General features: G+C 45.2%; 1 protein-coding gene across 2 annotated transcripts in view; it reads left to right on the plus strand.

The window, feature by feature from the left end:
* Positions 1-1,594: 1,594 nt before the first annotated feature.
* LOC109897821 (peroxisome proliferator-activated receptor alpha-like) overlaps positions 1,595-20,977 on the plus strand; it is a 58,911-nt gene continuing 39,528 nt past the window's right edge. The window contains exon 1 of one of the 2 annotated variants that reach the window (XM_020492419.2): positions 1,595-1,751. The gene's annotated coding sequence lies outside the window, so the exon portion shown is untranslated. The remainder of the gene's footprint in view (positions 1,752-20,977) is intronic. The other variant, XM_020492418.2, reaches the window with a different exon arrangement.

Consider the following 20,977-nt stretch of genomic DNA (forward strand, 5'->3'; position numbering starts at 1 on the left):
GCCACCAAAACAACTTCAATGCACCTTGCCATAGATTCTACAAGTGTCTGAAACTTCCTGTGTGGAAGCAGCCCATGCTTTCCACAGCTAAGATGCTTTATGTTCGGGTTTCCTTTATTTTGGCAGTTACATGCAGCAGCAGGCTATGCGGAAAATGGAACAGCTGGATAGAGGAAATGGCTTGAGTTGTGCAAAACGGAATATAACATTGCGGATAAAGTTCGGAACGACACAATTTGATGCGTACAACATCTTAACATCTGCATCACTATACTGAGTGCTTTGTCGTTTCTAAAAGGACATATTTGGGTGTTTTTGGAGCCTTTGTTAATGTTTTTTCAGAGCTCCATATTACACAACGAGGACGAAGAAGTGATTTGCTGTTTGGGCTAAATTTCTCAAAAACATGCGATATCACAAAAAAAATGTCTGGAACCTTCTATAACATGCCTTCTATAACAAAGGAAACTTCTCCTTTAATGTTGAACTTATTGCAGCAATTTATTGGAGGACTTCATGGCTTGGCTAGTCAATATTATCATATTAAAATGTATCTAAATCAGTTAAACTGTGGGTAACTTAATACACCCCGCCATTATGTGTTTGACATTCTTCACAGTGACACTGTATTGACTGGTTTTCATATTATCCACAGAAGCGTGGCTGAAGAATTTAGGCAACAGAAAAACAGTTTTTTTGAATGAAGTGTATTTTTAAACCTATTTTATACAGGCTGTTCTTTGACCAGGTCCTCCATCCCTGCCCTGGTGTGCCTGTGTTGTTTGCACAGTAGGCTATAGTATGACCTTGTCAAAAATGCTATGGGCAGGCAGCCTAGCGGTTAAGAGCATTGGGCCAGTAGGTTGCTGGTTCGTTTCCCTGAGTGAAAAATCTGTCTATGTGCCCTTGAGCAAAGCACTTAACCTTCATTGCTCCTGTAAGTCGCACTGGAAAAGAGTGTCTGCTAAATGACTGATATGTAAAATCAAGTCCTATGTCTTGGGCCAATGGTGAGCTGTGGAGGCAGGGGGGCATGACACATGACATGAAGGAGAGTCATGTGACGTGTCTGTGTGTGATGACATTTCAGGGCTTGTCTGACCACAGGATGTGTGCCTTCTGCAGCACTGAATACGGGAGAAAGCACAGCACCCTTCAATGCAGAATAAGATCCTATTTTATTATGATAAGAGGCATGCACAGTAGTACAGGAACAATAATAGGAGCTGTAGGTTATGTTTATAACCCTGTAATACATATACAGACATATAAAAACATTTAGTAACTGTAGATGAAGGGAATTTAAAAGTTATTAAAATACCCATATTTCTGGTCATCAGCTTCTGTGAACATTTTTCCTACTACATTGGCCAACGCAGCAGCTAGTGAACATGAGTTGGATTATTGCCTTGCTCCCTAATGTCATTCCTTTGTTAGGGGGCGTCCTGCTCAAGGGAAAGACGGGCTCTTTCTATTCGCTGAAAAGATAGGTGTGTCGGGGGGGGGGGGGGGGGGGGGGTTCTTTCACACCAGCTGTCAATCATTACGTCAGTTCCGGCTGGTGGGCAGTGCTCTGTGGGCTGTATGTGGGCGATTTTGACAGCAGCAGAGTTGTTTAGGAGACAAACAAGGACGTGTTGAAGGGGACAATTCTTTCCCTCCTTGTTCCACTCGAACTCGCACTGACAGCTTCTCAACGCACGGCTGTTTCTGACGGGATGTCGGTTTCTGATCGGGCTGTCCATTGTAAGGTAGATCGATTTGATAGGTTTATTATTGCACATATCGATGTGACTCTCAATGCATTGCTTGCTTCATGACTGATATCACAGAATTTCTAGACTGTATAGTTTTGACATTGAATTGAAGTGTTAAGATTGAAATTTGCCGGTGTTCATCGACTGATATTTTTAAAGAATTTATCCCATTCAGAATAGTTTCAGCAACAAAAACTGAAAAATCAATGAATGCATGTTGCAACAAGATATCTGGGGCCATTGTTATTGTACAGTCGAGTAGGCCTGCGCATCCGACCTATGTATATGATACATGCTTTTTGGGATGTAGGCAAATGGCTATTGATAGCTCCAGGGGTCCGTACTGCAGGGGTCCGCGAAAATATATATATAAAAAAGTAATTGGTTTTGATTATTGGAGAATGTTGAATGACATACCTACAGTAGAGGAGAATGTTTTACTTTTAATGATGGCAACTTTATTTCTCAACTCCTAATATTGAACAAATTGAACTCATTGGAGCCAAATACACTCAATGGAATATCTGACATGGGCTTTGAAAAAGTACCAGCTACCAGTACGGCAAGTGCTTTCTTGACTTGGACATACATGTTTTGCCAACACACGGCTAACCTTTGTTTAACCAGCTAAATAGCTGTTTTTAGCGAAAATGTATTTGAAGTTACCTTTCTAGCTAATAGGCTATGTTAGAGTTTACACTTCCAATTATAATGTGGCGAGGTAAAAATAATGATAAAAAACGACCAAATCTATTTATTTTATAATGTGAATTACTTCTCCTTGACATTCTCATTCACCTGACCATAAGACAAGACATGCATTTAAAAATATATATTGTTGCTAATGTATGATGGGTCCCTGGGTCGCCAGTTTGCCTGAGAGGGGGTCTCTGGGCAAGGCTACTTCTATAAATAATGTATTGGAAAATTGCCATGAGAGTTTTGTAACATGTGAGCTTTGTAACATTCTAATACATAATTAGGCTGCAAGTTGCATATGCATGACATTGTTGAGTTTACTACAATGTGATTGTTTTTGTTTTTCCCAGCTTTTCTCATTCAGAATAACTCAATAGTAATAATTTTGCTCAGAATGAGTATATTATGTTGAGTATGACTAGCCTACACTTTGAAGTTGGTCTTTATGTGGCAAATAGGGGCGAGAGGCGGTGTTGAGGACAGAATCAGTAATGACACTAAAACGTGTGTCTGAGCGGTCAGGTTTTGGAAGAAAGCTTGGAGGCCTGTTGATAGTGAATGGGTATTACTGTAAGGGAAGAGGAAGCATGTGTTGAGAGTTGGCTCAGTGCTCAGGGTGATCATCCTTTTGTCCTGGCCTGCAGGTTTGCCTCCCTTCTAATCATGAGGATATTTCCAGGTTTGCTCTGTTTTTAGAATAAATGTACTTCATTCACACTATCTATAAACGGTATACTATTATACTTATCTATACTTTTCTATGTGTGTATACAGATGGGATAAAAGGGTCCCACATGTGTGTCTGAATGGTCAGGTCTTTATAATGGGCTTCATAATATGTTTATAAAGGGTTTGTGAAGGATATACAAGTACAATATGAAGTTATTTCTAGACTGCTAATGGTTAGTTCATACCTACATTTAGTACGTAACGTGGTGCCGAAATTACTTGCTTTTTTAGCAGATCAAAGTTATGCACATTACGCAAAATGTATATTAATCAAACTAAATTGTAACCTAGTATGTGTATAATGCTTGCCGTGCAATGATCTCTTATGAAGGGAATCAACAACCTACCAATAGAGCCTTTCAGTGCCAAATTGCACACTTCCTCTGTGAGTCTGAAACTTGACCCAAATCCTGCCGTTCCTGTTCCTACCCCAGTCCTCCAAGCTACAGGAATGCCCGGGTTTTTCCACATCCAAGCTGGTTGGGATTTTAATCCACTTGTTACCTTCTTTTAGTCACCTAAAAATAAATCTGAATTTGGTACTCATACAAGTTGCGGTCAAATATATTGGCACCCTTGCACTTTATAACGGAGTGCAATGGAACAGAATGTTCAGTATTCTCTTTTAAAAACTGGTTGAATAGCTATATATATATATATATTATGTAGTACTTTTTTCCCCTTTTCGTGATATCCAATTGGTAGTTACAGTCTTGACCCATTGCTGCAAATCCAGTATGGACTCGGGAGAGGCGAAGCTTGAGAGTCATGCGTTCTCCGAAATACAAGCCAGTCAAGCCGTACACTTAACCCGGAAGCCAGCCACACCAATGTGTCGGAGGAAACACCGTCCAGCTGGTGACCGAAGTCAGCTTGCAGGCACCCGGCCCGCCACAAGGGGTTGCTAGAGCAGATTGGGACAAGGACATCCCGGTCAGTCAAACCCTCCCCTAACCCGGATGACGCTGGGCCAATTGTGCGCCGCCTCATGGGTCTCCTGGTCACGACTGGGATCAAACCCGGGTCTGTAGTGACGCCTTGGATCGCTGCGCCACTCGGGAGGCCCTTGAATGGCTATTATCACCCTGTAGGCACCTGCAACTTACCACAGGTGAGGTAAATCAGACATACACGAGAATCACCTGCCTCCAAACAAATTAATTAGAATTTTGAATAATTTAGTCCAGGCCATTTTTTGCTTTGAAGTGGAAAATCTAAATTATAGTTTTGTTTTTTTTCTTAAACCTTAACAGTTATAAATCAAACAAATACACATGTGAACACCAAACGTTTTGTTTATTTTAACTTATTTTTTAAGAAATAGTAAATGGTGCAAGGGTGCCAATATATTTGACCACAACTGTTGATCACAGTATTCTCTGTGAGGTTTGGTAAGGATAGCCTGGACCGTCACTGACTGCACTGTGTAGTGGTAGTTGAGGGTTATATTACTCTCTCAGGTTGCTGCCTTGGGGCCCTCTTCATACTGCCAGGGCCATGTGGACGTGGAGTTTGCCTTTAGTTCAAAGGTCACCCTTCCATCAGTGAAACTTTCCACCTAGGCCCTCTTCACGCTGAAAAGTTTCTACTTGTTTTAAGGTCCAGCAATGATCTGCCATGGTTGAGGCCTCCCGGGTGGTGCAGTGGTCTGAGGCACTGCATTGCAGTGCTAGCTGGGAGGGCCATGGGGTGGTGCACAATTGGCTCTGGCTTAGGGAGGGTTTGGCCGGCAGGGATATGCTTGTCTCATTGTGCACTAGTGACTCCTGTGGTGGGCTGGGAACAGTGCATGCTGTCCAGGTCGCTAGGTATACGGTGTTTCCTCTGACACATAGGTGCGACTGGTTTCCGGGTTGGATTTGTGTTGTGTCAAGAAGCAGTGCGGCTTGGTTGGGTTGTGTTTTGGAGGACGTATGGCTCTCGACCTTTGCCTCTCCCGAGTCCGTACGGGAGTTGCAGCAATGAGACAAGACAGTAACTACTACCAATTGGATACCATTAAATTGGGGAGAAAAAGGGGGTCAAGAGTTTAGAGTTACTTGTAACTAGGCAAGTAAGTTAGGAACAAATTCTTATTCACAATGATGACCTAGGAACAATGGGTTAACTGCCTTGTTCAGGGGCAAAATTACAGATTTTTACCTTGTCAGCTCAGGGATTTGATCTAGCAACCTTTCAGTTACTGGCCCATGTTCTAACGACTAGGCTACCTGCCGCCTTGGTGTCCACATCAGCAACAAACTATCATGGTTCAAACACACCAAGACAGTCTCCCCCTCAGGAGACTGAAAAGATTTGGCAGTGGTCCCCAGATCCTCAAAAAATTCTACAGCTGCACTATCAAGAGCATCCTGGCTGGTTGCATCACCGCCTGGTATGGCAACTGCTCGGCATTCGACCGTAAGGCGCTACTGAGTGTAGAGCGTACGGCCCAATACATCACCTGGGGCCAAGCTTCCTGCCATCCAGGACCTATTTACTATACGTGTCAGAGGAAGGCCCCAATTTTTTTTTAAGATTCCAGTTACCCAAGTCATAGACTGTTCTCTCTGCAACCGCTCGGCAAGCGGTACTGAAGCACCACGTTTAGGTCCAAAAGGCTCGACTAACCTGTACCCCCGCACATTGACTTGGTACCGCACTGAAAGAACCCAATGGATCTTCTTTAGTTTTCAAAAAAGTATATTTTCTCATCAGAGCTTTTCATGCAACTTCACATCACACTCCACAGAGATATAGTTTAGAAACACTGCAGATGAATAGTTCCTACATAATGTCTTTGACCCACAATCTCCGGACTCAGTCCCTTCCTAACCATGTGTTGTACATACATGTTTAGTCTATTCCTAAAGATCTATGGGAGACTTCTCCTGCTCTGTCCTTAGGCAGTCTGTTTCTATGTGGCTTGGCTACACTATGAGAGACTTGTCTCTACTCTAGGAACCTGAGACCTGTAATCAGCTTGTGCTTGGCTGCTTTAGACAGCTGCATAGAGACAAGGAGACAGAGGAAGAAAGGGACAGACAGAAAGAAAGAGAGACAGAGGGGAGGGATTTCTCTTCTCGGCTCTAACAGGACTTTCCGGTTTCCTCTGAACTGCGTTCTTTATTACATTTTTCACCGGTCTTTCTCTGTGAGTCCATAAAGAACATGTTGTCAGTAGGTTTGCAACAAGAATCCTCTTTCGGAAGCCTGGTTTGCATGTTCATTAGGTGACTTTGTTGAGACAGTTGAGAGTCATTTCTGAAGAAAAATGACACCATACACTAGTAAGAGGCTTCTGCAATACAAAGGATCTGTTCATGGAGGTATCGGCATGCGCATGAGCGTGTGTATGTGTTGAGGCGTGTGAGCGTGTGTATGTGTTGAGGCGTGTGAGCGTGTGTATGTGTTGAGGCGCATGAGCGTGTGTATGTGTTGAGGCGTATGAGCATGTGTATGTGTTGAGGCGTGTGAGCGTGTGTATGTGTTGAGGCGTATGAGCGTGTGTATGTGTTGAGGCGTATGAGCGTGTGTATGTGTTGAGGCGTATGAGCGTGTATGTGTTGAGGCGTGTGAGCGTATGTATGTGTTGAGGCGTATGAGCGTGTGTATGTGTTGAGGCGTGTGAGCGTATGTATGTGTTGAGGCGTATGAGCGTGTGTATGTGTTGAGGCGTGTGAGGATGTGTATGTGTTGAGGCGTGTGAGCGTGTGTATGTGTTGGGCGTGTGAGCGTGTGTATGTGTTAAGGCGTGTGAGCGTGTGGGTGTGTTGAGGCGTGTGAGCGTGTGTATGTGTTGAGGCGCATGAGCGTGTGTATGTGTTGAGGCGTATGAGCGTGTGTATGTGTTGAGGCGTGTGAGCGTGTGTATGTGTTGAGGCGTATGAGCGTGTGTATGTGTTGAGGCGCATGAGCGTGTGTATGTGTTGATGTGCATGAGCGTGTGTATGTGTTGAGGCGTATGAGCGTGTGTATGTGTTAAGGTGTATGAGCATGTGTATGTGTTGAGGCGTGTGAGCGTATGTGTGTGTTGAGGCATATGAGCGTGTGTATGTGTTGAGGCGTATGAGCGTGTGTATGTGTTGAGGCGTATGAGTGTGTGGATGTGTTGAGGCGTGTGAGTGTGTGCATGTGTTGAGGCGTATGAGCGTGTGTATGTGTTGAGGCGTATGAGCGTGTGTATGTGCTGAGGCGTATGAGCGTGTGTATGTGTTGAGGCGTGTGAGCGTGTGGGTGTGTTGAGGCGTATGAGCATGTGTATGTGTTGAGGCGTACGAGCGTGTGTATGTGTTGAGGCGTATGAGCGTGTGTATGTGCTGAGGCGTATGAGCGTGTGTATGTGTTGAGGCGTGTGTGTGTGTGTGTGTGTGTGTACGTGCATGCGTTCATGCACATGTGTGCACTTGTTTGTACATGTGTGTATGTGTATCTAGGTATTTCTCTGTCTGTGCATGAGTGATCTCTCTCTCTCTAGTAATCATTGGATTAGTTCCAGAGCGGTAAGGTCTGATGCCCGGTAAGGTCTAATGCCCGGTAAGGTCTGATGCCCGGTAAGGTCTGATGCCCGGTAAGGTCTGATGCCCGGTAAGGTCTGATGCCCGGTAAGGTCTGATGCCGGGTAGGCTCTTTCTATCCCCTTCTCTCACTCGCACGCACACACACTCATAAAGTGGATTTTTTCTACGGTGTTTATCGGTACAACAGGATCACAAAGATAACCATCAAACAACCACAACCAATCATCAAACAGCAGCAGATAGGCAACGCAAATATTAGACACACATTCACAGGCCCTAATAGCTTGTGCCCTGCACGAACAGGGGACTTTCAGCACTACAGACAGCAGCCCAAATGCCAGCAAGTAGGCCTACATGTAGACAGCACTATACACACAACATGCCTAGTAGTCAGCGCTACTGATTGAGATATATACTAACACAATAGACATGTAATGTAATAATGGTAGACGGCGCTACTGATTGAGATATATACTACTGGTCAAAAGTTTAAGAACACCTACTCATTCAAGGGTTTTTCTTTATTTTTACTATTTTCTACATTGTAGAATAATAGTGAAGACATCAAAACTATGAAATAACACATATGGAATCATGTAGTAAGAAAAAAGTGTTAAACAAATTAAAATATATTTTATATTTGAGATTCTTCAAATAGCCACCCTTTGTCTTGATGACAGCTTTGTGTTGAAAGTGGGTTGGCCGGTAGACAGAAACAAAAGGAGGCCATGTGGCAGAGAGTGATGTACTGTAGGCACTGGAGAAGGGGGTGTGAGCAGGTGGGTCTAGGTGTGATGTTGTGGATGTTTGTGTGCATTCTCATTTTTTAGAATGATGGAGGTCACTGTGTTCTTGGGGAATTCCAATGCTGCAGATATTTTTTGGTACCCTTCCCCAGATCTGTGCCTCGATACAAAAGTCTCTGAGCTCTATGGACAATTCATTTGACCTCATGGCTTGGTTTTTGCTCTGACATGCACTGTCAACTGGGGGACCTTATGTAGACAGGTGTGTGCCTTTCATGCCTCTCATGTCCAATCAATTGAATTTATCACAGATAGACTGCAATCACGTCAAGGATGATCAATGGAAACAGGATGCACCTGAGCTCAATTTCGAGTCTCATAGCAAAGGGGCTGAATACTTAGGCTGGGTTTCTGTACAGCACAATGTGACATCGGCTGATATAAAAAGGGCTTCATAAATACATTTGATTGATTGATTGATGATGTAAATAAGGTATTTCTGTTTTTTAGTAGATTGCTGAGGGAAAAAATGATTTTAATACATTTTAGAAAAGGGCTGAAATGTAACAAAATGTGGAAAAAGTCAAGGGGTCTGAATACTTTCCAAATGCACTGGAGCAGGAACAGCCCTTCTCCACAGCATAGTGTTGATAAATAATTTCCACTTACCTAGGCTCATCCAATCAACTGAACAGGCTGGTCAGTGGGGCTTTATAGTGGGGCTCTACAGTAGAACGTCTACGGCGGAACAGGGCTTTACCCAGTAATGGAATCAGACATTACTAGAGCAGAAGAGGCTGAAACTAGGTGACTGACTTCTCTAGACGGGCCTCACGTAGCCCAACCCCACTCCCACCTCCACCTCCGTCTCACCAGCCACATGGATGCCTAAACCCCACCTCCCACCCCTTCGGCTCCATACACCCCGCTCCATACACCCTGCTCCATACACCCTGCTCCATACACCCTGCTCCATACACCTGCTCCATACACCCTGCTCCATACACCCTGCTCCATGCACCCCGCTCCATACACCCCGCTCCATACACCCCGCTCCATACACCCTGCTCCATACACCCCGCTCCATGCACCCCGCTCCATGCACCCCGCTCCATACACCCCGCTCCATACACCCCGCTCCATGCACCCCGCTCCATACACCCCTCTCCATGCACCCCGCTCCATGCACCCCGCTCCATACACCCAGCTCCATGCACCCCGCTCCATGCACCCCGCTCCATGCACCCCGCTCCATACACCCCGCTCCATACACCCCGCTCCATGCACCCCACTCCATACACCCCGCTCCATACACCCCGCTCCATACACTCCGCTCCATACACCCCGCTCCATACACCCCGCTCCATGCACCCCGCTCCATGCACCCCGCTCCATGCACCCCGCTCCATACACCCCGCTCCATACACCCCGCTCCATTTACCCCGCTCCATGCACCCCGCTCCATGCACCCCGCTCCATACACCCCGCTCCATGCACCCCGCTCCATTCACCCCGCTCCACGCACCCCGCTCCACGCACCCCGCTCCATACACCGCGCTCCATGCAACCCGCTCCATGCAACCCGCTCCATGCACCCCGCTCCATACACCCCGCTCCATGCACCCCGCACCATGCACCCCGCTCTGACAGATACAGTAGACCCCGACTCCAAAACTACAGAGCAAAGAGATAGTGAGAAAGAGACACTCAAGTGAGCCCATCACAAGCATCATAGGCAAACCAGTCCAATCCGGCACCCATAGATTTAAGCACCTTGGGGTTCAAAGTACCCTGACAGTCAGTCAGCTGACATCAATGGGCCATGATGATGGTGATGGCTCCTCCCCATCCTTAGCTCAGACAAGCTCCTGTCCAGAGCAGCTTACAGTAAGTCTGTCTGTGACCCAATCCTATAGATGGGACTGAGGGATTTTACCATGGAAGATCTAGGCTTCGTCAAAAATGGCACCCTATTCCCTTTGCAGTGCACTACTGTTGTGCAGGGCCCATAGGGTAGTGCACCATTAAGGGAATATGGTACCATTTGGAATGCATACCTAAGGGAACCGGGTGGTGAAGATGAAGGCTGTGGTTTCAGAGGATGTTCCGACGGGAAAACACATGGTATCTCTCATAACCCTTTGGGCACACACTGGTTGAATAAACGTTGTTTCCATATAATTTCTATGAAATTACGTTTTAACCAATGTGGAATAGACGCTGAATAGACGTCTGTGTCCAGTGGGAAGTCCTGGAGTAGTGATGTGTGGTCAGGGTAGGGAGGGTAGGCAGGGTAGTCAGAAAAGTGCCTTTTTCCCGCCCTTCAAACTCCAAACTCAAGGCATTGACATGACTTGCGCATGCGTGTTTCTACCCTATACTGCCAGCTTCGCTGCTTTTCATGTGTCAATATGTCCCCTTCATTTTCATTGCTCTCGAATAATACATACTCGCTCCTGCCTGAGGACGTCACACGTCATCTGCAGCCTTTTGACAGTTACGTTCGTTTTACTGCTAGCTAAAGTAAGCTGATCAGGATGGCTGAAATATTGCATCTGAAACAGTTTCCAAAGTTGTATTTTCTAGCGAAACAGGGGGTGATAAGGAAGACCAACACCTGAGTTTAGGGACCAACATCAAAGGAAGGGACAGAAATAACATGATGAGTGGTATCAACAAAAAAACTGTCTCTGTGGCAGAGCTGCTAGCAGCCGACTCTTCCCCTGCCTGCTGTTTTCCACCAGTGACCGCGTGTGGACAACATTCTGGTTACTGCGACTTGGACAACTTGCCTACAGCACTCAACAAGCATGAAAAATCTGTGTCTCACATCCAAAAGCCATATAGCTCTTAAGATAGATCTGGCATTGAATGAACAACAGAGATTGAACGTCAGCATGCACAATGCAAAGGTAAAAGAGAACTGTGAGATTTTGTAAGACCTAGCTAATTAATGCTACATCATGCTACCTACGTAGATAAACAGGAGTTGGCATTACGTGGCAATGATGAGAGTGCCTGGTCATCAAACAGGCCCAGGGGCAACTATGTGGAACTATTACATATGTCTTTGCTGAAAAGAATGAACAGTTAGCAACCCATTTAACGACCGCCACCATCTTTTTTTTGCTCAAGGCCTGTAAGGGAATTTTCAATGAAACTGCATTTGTTCAAAAAAATAAACATCTACTATTTTATTAACCTTTTTTTTTTACAACAGAAACCATCCACACACAAATGACAACATACAGATGCACACAAACAAAATGGAATCGATTTTAGAATAAGGCTGCAATGTAACACCAGTCTCAACGTCAACAGTGACGTCAACAGTGAAGAGGCAACTCCGAGATGCTGGCCTTCTATGCAGAAAGCAAAGAAAAAGCCATATCTCACTGGCCAATAAAAAGAAAAGATTAAGATGGGCAAAAGAACACAGACACTGGACAGAGGAACTCTGCCTTGAAGGCGAGCATCCCGGAGTCGCCTCTTCACTGTTGACGTTGAGACTGGTGTTTTGCGGGTACTATTTAATGAAGCTGCCAGTGGAGGACTTGTGAGGCATTTGTTTCTCAAACTAGACACTCTAATGTACTTGTCCTCTTGCTCAGTTGTGCACCGGGGCTTCCCACTCCTATTTCTATTCTGGTTAGCACCAGTTTGTGCTGTTCTGTGAAGGGATTATTACACAGCATTGAGATCTTCAGTTTCTTGGAAATGTCTCTCATGGAATAGCCTTCATTTCTCAGAACAAGAATAGACTGACAAGTTTCAGAAAAAGGTCTTTGTTTGTAGCCATTTTGATCCTGTAATCGAACCCACAAATGCTGATGCTCCAGATACTCAATTAGTCTAAAGAAGGCCAGTTTTAATGCTTCTTTAATCAGAACAACAGTTTTCAGCTGTGCTAACATAATTGCAAAAGGGTTTTCTAATGATCAATTATCCTTTTAAAATTATAAACTTGGACTTGTAACGATTCTCCTCTTCGTCTGAGGAAGAGTAGTCAAGATCGGACCAAAATGCAGCGTGGTACGTGTCCATGTTAAATTTATTACAACTGAACACAAAATAACAAACGTGAAACAACGAAAATCGAAACAGTTCTGTATGGGGAAAACACAGACACAGAAAACAACTACCCACAACCCATAGTGGGAAAACAGGCTGCCTAAGTATGGTTCTCAATCAAAGACAACGATTGACAGCTGCCTCTGATTGGGAACCATACCAGGCCAAACACATAGAACTATAACACACAGAACAAACATAGAATGCCCACCCTAACTCACGCCCTGACCAAACTAAAATAGAGACATAAAAAAGGAACTAAGGTCAGGACGTGACAGGATTAGCTAACACAACGTGCCATTAGAACACAGGAGTGATGGTTGCTGATAATGGGCCTCTGTACACCTATGTAGATATTCCATTAAAAATCTTCCCTTTCCAGCTACAATAGTCATTTACAACATTAACAATGTCTATACTGTATTATTGATCAATTTGATGTTATTTTATTGGACAAAAAATTTGCTTTTCTTTCAAAAACAAGGACATTTCTACGTGACCCCAAACTGTTGAACGGTAGTGTATTTAAAGGGAAACTGTTGAACGGTAGTGTATTTAAAGGGAAACTGTTGAACGGTAGTGTATTTAAAGGGAAACTGTTGAACGGTAGTGTATTTAAAGGGAAACTGTTGAACGGTAGTGTATTTAAAGGGAAACTGTTGAACGGTAGTGTATTTAAAGGGAAACTGTTGAACGGTAGTGTATTTAAAGGGAAACTGTTGAACGGTAGTGTATTTAAAGGGAAACTGTTGAACGGTAGTGTATTTAAAGGGAAACTGTTGAACGGTAGTGTATTTAAAGGGAAACTGCTGAACGGTAGTGTATTTAAAGGGAAACTGTTGAACGGTAGTGTATTTAAAGGGAAACTGTTGAACGGTAGTGTATTTAAAGGGAAACTGTTGAACGGTAGTGTATTTAAAGGGAAACTGTTGAACGGTAGTGTATTTAAAGGGAAACTGTTGCAGTTCAGATAATCTTGACACCTACTTGGCATATGAATGCTGTTCAGAATAAATATAATGAATTAGGTGACAAAATTGTAGTTTATGTGTGTTTGAGAGGCACACACACTGTTAGCGTGTTGAAGTGTGAAATTAGGCTGGCCCAGGAACAGTTTGTCAACTCCAACCGTTACAGTTAGTGAACCAGTGTTGTAGGGGCAACCTAAACTTTCACAACTCCCTCAGGCTGCAACATTAGCTGTAACAGTGTGTAGCAAACAGAAGCTGTCTCATTCCACGAAGAGTGTCTTTTGGGTAGTGCAATTTTGTTGAACACTACTGTACCGCTCCGCTTTCCGCTGCATGCCTAACTCCCAACCCAACAAACATGTAGGCTGACTTGGCAGCCACACTGGGGGAGTACAGGATTCCAATGTCATGCTGGAAAATGTAACAGGACCCACACAGCTGATCTAGCAGGGAGAAGTGCTCTCAACGTCCATCTCCCAATGTTTGTCCTTATGGTAGTATTTACTTCAGAAACAGACAGAAGTCACGCAGCGATCGAGGTGGAACCTTGTTCTGTCCTCAGCCCCCTGTTTGTTTTCATGCACATGCTGTCCCTGCTGTAATACGGAGGGCAGAAAAGCTCATTGTTGTGTGTCTGCTATTGTTTTACCCCTGTCGGATGTGTTTTAAGGCATTGAACAAGCAAGAAAGAATGAGGTGAGCTTGCTTTAAATGTGTGACCAGTGACCATCATTCACACGCTCCACAGTATGAAGATGACCTTCACTGAATGCTGCCCTTCATGCAAGGACAGCAAACTATGTTCCCTCCTCACTTTCCTTCGCTTTGCACAACTTACCCCATCAATATCAGTCAAATGCTAAGCTTTACCGTAAAGCGTTCTTATCTGTGTTAAATATGCTACTCCATCCTCATCGATCAGACGGCTGATGAAGTTTGGCTGGCAGCTGCTAGCCAGGAGTTCTGCCAACCCAATCCACATGGGCACAGACTGGTGATCCTGGTACATAGATATGGGGACATTGTCTGCCCTGACCCTCCTGTGCCACTGTTTCCAGGCCTGAGCAGCTTGGCACAGTGGGGACAGCATCTGGTTAGGGGAAGGGAGGGACACGTTCCTGCACGTCTCTCAACTGGGCAGGGGAGGAGGTATGTGCACTTGTCTTGTCCGCCTCTCTCTTCCAGCTGTGTATCTGGGAGAGGGGATATAATCCGTAAAGACAGAGCAAGTAGTAAACAGTGAACGTTGTAAACAGATCATATAAACCTACTTTACAGTAAGTGACTTGTGTGGATGTGGGCAATAGTGTATTATGGTTTTGATATTTGGCCCTCTGTGGCTATTTTACTGCTCTTTCTGGAGAATATAGTGCATAGAGACTGCCTGTGCTGCACAGATATAATTCCTTCCTCTTCAGCTAGTCCTCCATATGTCCAGTGGATAAAACAGCTTGGATAGATTGGTTTTCCCACTCTGAAATGTAAAGTACATTTTGGACTGAGTGTTTTTTTAACTCTGCTTTGTGTCGGATCCTGCTGACTGATTTGGAAGTAAGCTCGGCATGGCAGCAGCCAAGAATTTGGAACAGAGCTGAGGTGTACTGTGGCTTAAGTTGTTGTTAAGTGCTTATTGGAGCAACAGAGTGAGAGAGAGTGAAAGAAAGGGGTAAATACAGGGGGAGAAAGAGGCAAAGAAAGGGGTAAATGCAGGGGGAGAAAGAGTGAAAGAAAGGGGTAAATACAGGGGGAGAAAGGGTGAAAGAAAGGGGAAGAAAGGGTGAAAGAAAGGGGTAAATACAGGGGAAGAAAGGGGTAAATACAGGGGGAGAAATGGTGAAAGAAAGGAGTAAATACAGGGGAAGAAAGGGTGAAAGAAAGGGGTAAATACAGGGGAAGAAAGGGTGAAAGAAAGGGGTAAATACAGGGGGAGAAAGAGTGAAAGAAAGGGGTAAATACAGGGGAAGAAAGGGTGAAAGAAAGGGGTAAATACAGGGGAAGAAAGGGTGAAAGAAAGGGGTAAATACAGGGGAAGAAAGGGTGAAAGAAAGGGGTAAATGCAGGGGAAGAAAGGGTGAAAGGAAGGGGTACATACAGGGGAAGAAAGGGTGAAAGAAAGGGGTAAATACAGGGGAAGAAAGGGTGAAAGAAAGGGGTAAATACAGGGGAAGAAAGGGTGAAAGAAAGGGGTAAATACAGGGGAAGAAAGGGTGAAAGAAAGGGGTAAATACAGGAGGAGAGAGTGAAAAAAAGGCTGTGTGTGTGTGTGTGTGTGTGTGTGTGTGTGTGTGTGTGTGTGTGTGTGTGTGTGTGTGTGTGTGTGTGTGTGTGTGTGTTGTGTGTGTGTGTGTGTGTGTGTATAGGTGTGTTGTTACCCCATGTACCCTCAGTGTCACTAACCACACCTCATCTGCACCGACGTGGACACATCATAAGTAGGACCTGTTTGCCCATGACCTCTCCCTCCCTCTCTCTCCATCTCTCTCACCTCTTGCAGTGTGAGCGTTGTTATCAGTCTGACACTGGACCTGCTGGCAACTCAAGTCCAGTGGAGGAGTTTATGTAACGTTCGATGTAATGTTTTCTTTCCCAGTGCTTCTAAGCACCAGCAGCTGACTGCACATGCACAATTGGTCGTAAGGAGAGGCAATGGCACATCTTGACTAACTATAATGGACCCAAATCCTGGCCCCTCATCAAATGAAGCAAGCAAAGTAAATATCTCATGCAAATGACAGGTCTAATTTTATTCTGTTTGGAAATGAAAATTGTTGGGAAAGAAATTACTTCAGCACATTATGTTGCTTACTCCTAATGACTCCAGCAGATTAAATGACCGTTTAAATGCAGTGAAGTGTATCATGGTCACAGATAGTGGTGTCCCAGTAACCTAGCTGCTACTGTCTACTACTGCCTCCCTTTGACACAGACCCCATTTAGCAGAGCACTGAGTTTATGTCCAATAAACTGTCCTGTCCTTGACATGGGTTAGATAAACAACCCATTAGTGGTATGTTTGAGCCTTTAGATATCACACCACATGGATGACCCCATCATAAACTTACTCAACTCCAGCAGATAGACAATCACCCCAGGCAGTGCAGTGTCCATCACCGTACCCAGTACCCTGCCCTTTGACCGGTCTCCTTAGAGATGACAGGGTGCTAAGCAGCCGGCGTATCACTGGGTTCAGATAAGGACCACTCTGCTGTTTGTTCATTGGGCACGGTTCAACTCCAAGACCTTTCAAGAAAACACTGCAAACCCATTGTGTTCATCCGAAATGGCACCCTATTCCCTACAAAGTGTACTACTTTTAAGCAGAGCCCTATGTGGGCCCTGGTCAAAAGTAGTGCACTATGTAGGAAATATCTCCCCATATATCCCTCAGTGTAGTGGGTTGGTGAGGCCAGCCCTATCTCCCCATATATCCCTCAGTGTAGTGGGTTGGTGAGGCCAGCCCTATCTCCCCATATATCCCTCAGTGTAGTGGGTTGGTGAGGCCAGCCCTATCGCCACATATATCCCTCAGTGAAGTGGGTTGGTGAGGCCAGCCCTATCTCCCCATATATCCCTCAGTGTAGTGGGTTGGTGAGGCCAGCCCTATCGCCACATATATCCCTCAGTGAAGTGGGTTGGTGAGGCCAGCCCTATCGCCACTAATATCCCTCAGTGTAGCGGGTTGGTGAGGCCTGCCCTGTCTCTAAACATTAATGCTAGCTTTGCTTGCACACACACACACACACACACACACACACACACACACACACACACACACACACACACACACACACACACACACACACACACACACACACACACACACACACACACACACACACACACACACACACACACACACACACACACACACACACAACCCCAGTCACACATAGTCATTCACATAGACACACTCATCGACATGGCATTTAGTCAAAGACGAGGGCCGGGAATGGAGACTTTGTGTGTTGGGATCAGGAAAGGAAGGGGTTGTGTACTTTGTGATTGGTTTATACTGGTATGAGATTACTGGTATGCTTTCTCTCAGAATATGCCATGTATTGCATTTGAGACATATTTTGTATTCAATGAGAATTAGACCAGCATGATTTGATAAGGCTGTGTGTCTACCATTGAATTCTTGGTTTTCTGGGCCAGCAATATGTTACTGTGTGTTCAGTTGAGTTCTACCTGCAGCAAACACGCCTATACACACCTCTGTCTTGATCTGCTGCCAGCGTTGTTATCATGTTGTTAACTATCAGACTGCTGTTCTATTTCCTCCTGAGGGGAACCTAAACCCGGGGCTGTCTTAGTCCTATATCAGTATTAGCTCAGACTGTACATGGATCCATTCTGGTCACCTGTCTTAGAGTTTAGCTCAGTCGCTGGGTACTTATGTGTAGCTGTGGGTCGCTGTGGGTGTCTATAGATAGTCTGTATAACATCCTGTTCCAGGGTTCAATATCCCAGCAGCAATTCACTCTGAGACAACCGGCAATAATACAGCTGAACCACAAAAGCTCAGCTTGCCTCTACTATGGTTCAAAGGCAACAATGACTTCACACAGCTCAGGCTAGAAGACCTCTGCTACATACACACCCATCCCATGGGAGAGAGTGCCTGTCTGCAGTCTGCATGCCTGTGACATGTTTAGAACATGTCCCTATAACAGATCTCCCCCAGCATGTGGTCTGCTTTACAGGCTCTCAGGACAGGGCTTTCTCAGGGCTCTGCAGCGGAGAGAGTGAGAGGACTCACGCAGCGGTCGGGCATTCTGCCTGCTCAGTGATGATACTAGAGCAGGGTTATTAGGCCAACCAGACTGCATGTGGGCTTACACTTCCTCTGCTCTCTGTTTATTATCATGTTGCTAATACACCTTCCTGAGACTCATTTATACATCATATTGGAGAGCAAATGGAACCAGTGGTAGTAGATTGTTGTCTCCTCACGATTTTGAACATGATCTATGTGCTGGAATTTTCATGACATTGTCATGGCGATCTCAGTAGCTGACGGGAGAAGTCCTTTTGTCAGTCCCCCGGGGATAGAGCTGAGCCCTCCCCTCCCCCTCACATTCCTAACCCTAATATACAGTATTGTTTAACTATCCTTGTGGGGACACGCAATTTACCATTCTAAATCCTATTTTGCCTGAACCCTAACCATAAACCTAACTCTAACCCTAATCTTTACTAATGACATACCACTCGCGTTGAGTAAAGCCAGTGTGTCTATGTATGCAGATGACTCAACACTATACACGTCAGCTACTACAGTGGGTGAAATCACTGCAACACTTAATTAACAAAGAGCTGCAGTTAGTTTGCTGCAGTTAGTTTGTCACCTCATTTGCTCACATTGTATATAGACTTATTTTTCTACTGTATTATTGACTGTATGTTTGTTTTATTCCATGTGTAACTCTGTGTTGTTGTATGTGTCGAATTGCTTTACTTTATCTTGGCCAGGTCACAGTTGTAAATGAGAACTTGTTCTCAACTTGCCTACATGGTTAAATAAAGGTGAAATAAAAATGAAATAAAATACATTTCAGAATGGGTGGCAAGGAATAAGTTAGTCCTAAATATTTCAAAAACTAAAAATTATTGTATTTGGGACAAATCATTCACTAAACCCTAAACCTCAACTAAATCTTGTAATACATCGTGTGGAAATTGAGCAAGTTGAGGTGACTAAACTGCTTGGAGTAACCCTGGATTGTAAACTGTCCATGGTCAAAACATATTGGATCAACAGTAGCTAAGATGGGGAGAAGTCTGTCCATAATAAAGCACTGCTCTGCCTTCTCAACAACACTATCAACAAGGCAGGTCTTACAGGCTCTAGTTCTGTCGCACCTGGACTACTGTTCAGTCATGTGGTCAGGTGCCACAAAGAGGGACCCCTGAAAATTACAATTATCTCAGAACAGGGGAGCACGGCTGGCCGTTCAATGTACACAGAGAGCTAAGATTAATAACATGCATGTACATCTCTCATGGCTCAAAGTGGAGGAGAGATTGACTTCATCACTACTTGTTTTTGTAAGAAGTGTTGACAAACTACTAGCACACAGCTCAGACACCCATGCATACCCCACAAGACATGCCATGACCAAACGTCTCTTCACAATCCCCAAGTCAGAACAGACTATGGGAGGCACACAGTACTACCGAGAGCCATTACTACATAGAACTCTATTCCACATCAGGTAACTGATGCAAGCAGTATAATGAGATTTAAAAACCAGATAAAAAACACCTTATGGAACAGCGGGGACTGTAAAGAGACACATACAGGCACAGACACACATACACATGATAAGACACACACTTTACACACATGTACATATGGATGTTGTATTGTAAATATGTAATAGTGGAGTAGTGGCCTGAGGGAACACACTTAATGTATGTAATATTTTTTATTGTATATAACTGCCTTAATGTTGATGGCCCCAGGAAGAGTAAGCTGATGGGGATCCTTAATAAATACAAAATAACCTTAACCCCAAAACCTAACCCGAATTCCTAACCCTAATTCTAATCCTAACACCAATTCTACCTTAACCCTAAACGCCCTAGAAATAGCATTTGGCCTTGTGAAGACGAACATAATGACACCAGTTGGTCAAATTTTTGTTTGTTTACTATTCTTGTGTGGACTTCTGTTCCCCACAAGTATAGTTAAACATGTCCACACAAACACACAGGCACACACACATGCATGCACGCAGATGACCTTGCCTGTCCTCGGTGCAGTGTGTGCAGTGCCTTCCTCAGCAGGCTTGGTTGAGCTAGCACAAGAGGGGCTTGAGCTCTGTTACTGTTGGAACCACCTCCCTCCTCTCCCTCTCTCTCTCCCTCCTCTCCCTGTCTCTCTCCCTCCTCTCCCTCTCTCCTCTCTCTCTCCCTCCTCTCCCTGTCTCTCTCTCCCTCCTCTCCCTCTCTCTCTCCCTCCTCTCCCTGTCTCTCTCCCTCCTCTCCCTCTCTCTCTCTCCCTCCTCTCCCTGTCTCTCTCCCTCCTCTCCCTCTCTCTCTCTCCCTCCTCTCCCTGTCTCTCTCTCCCTCCTCTCCCTCTCTCTCTCCCTCCTCTCCTTGTCTCTCTCCCTCCTCTCCCTCTCTCTCTCCCTCCTCTCCCTGTCTCTCTCCCTCCTCTCCCTCTCTCTCCCTCCTCTCCCTCTCTCTCTCCCTCCTCTCCCTCTCTCTCTCCCTCCTCTCCCTGTCTCTCTCCCTCCTCTCCCTGTCTCTCTCCCTCCTCTCCCTGTCTCTCTCCCTCCTCTCCCTCTCTCTCTCCCTCCTCTCCCTGTCTCTCTCCCTCCTCTCTCCCTCCTCTCCCTCTCCCCCCTTTCCCTCTCTCTCTCCCTCCTCTCCCTCTCTCTCTCCCTCCTCTCCCTGTCTCTCTCCCTCCTCTCCCTCTCTCTCTCCCTCCTCTCCCTCTCTCTCTCCCTCCTCTCCCTGTCTCTCTCCCTCCTCTCTCCTCCTCTCCCTCTCTCTCTCCC

This window comes from Oncorhynchus kisutch, linkage group LG10 (assembly GCF_002021735.2).
Source record: "Oncorhynchus kisutch isolate 150728-3 linkage group LG10, Okis_V2, whole genome shotgun sequence".
Taxonomy (NCBI): Eukaryota; Metazoa; Chordata; class Actinopteri; order Salmoniformes; family Salmonidae; genus Oncorhynchus; species Oncorhynchus kisutch.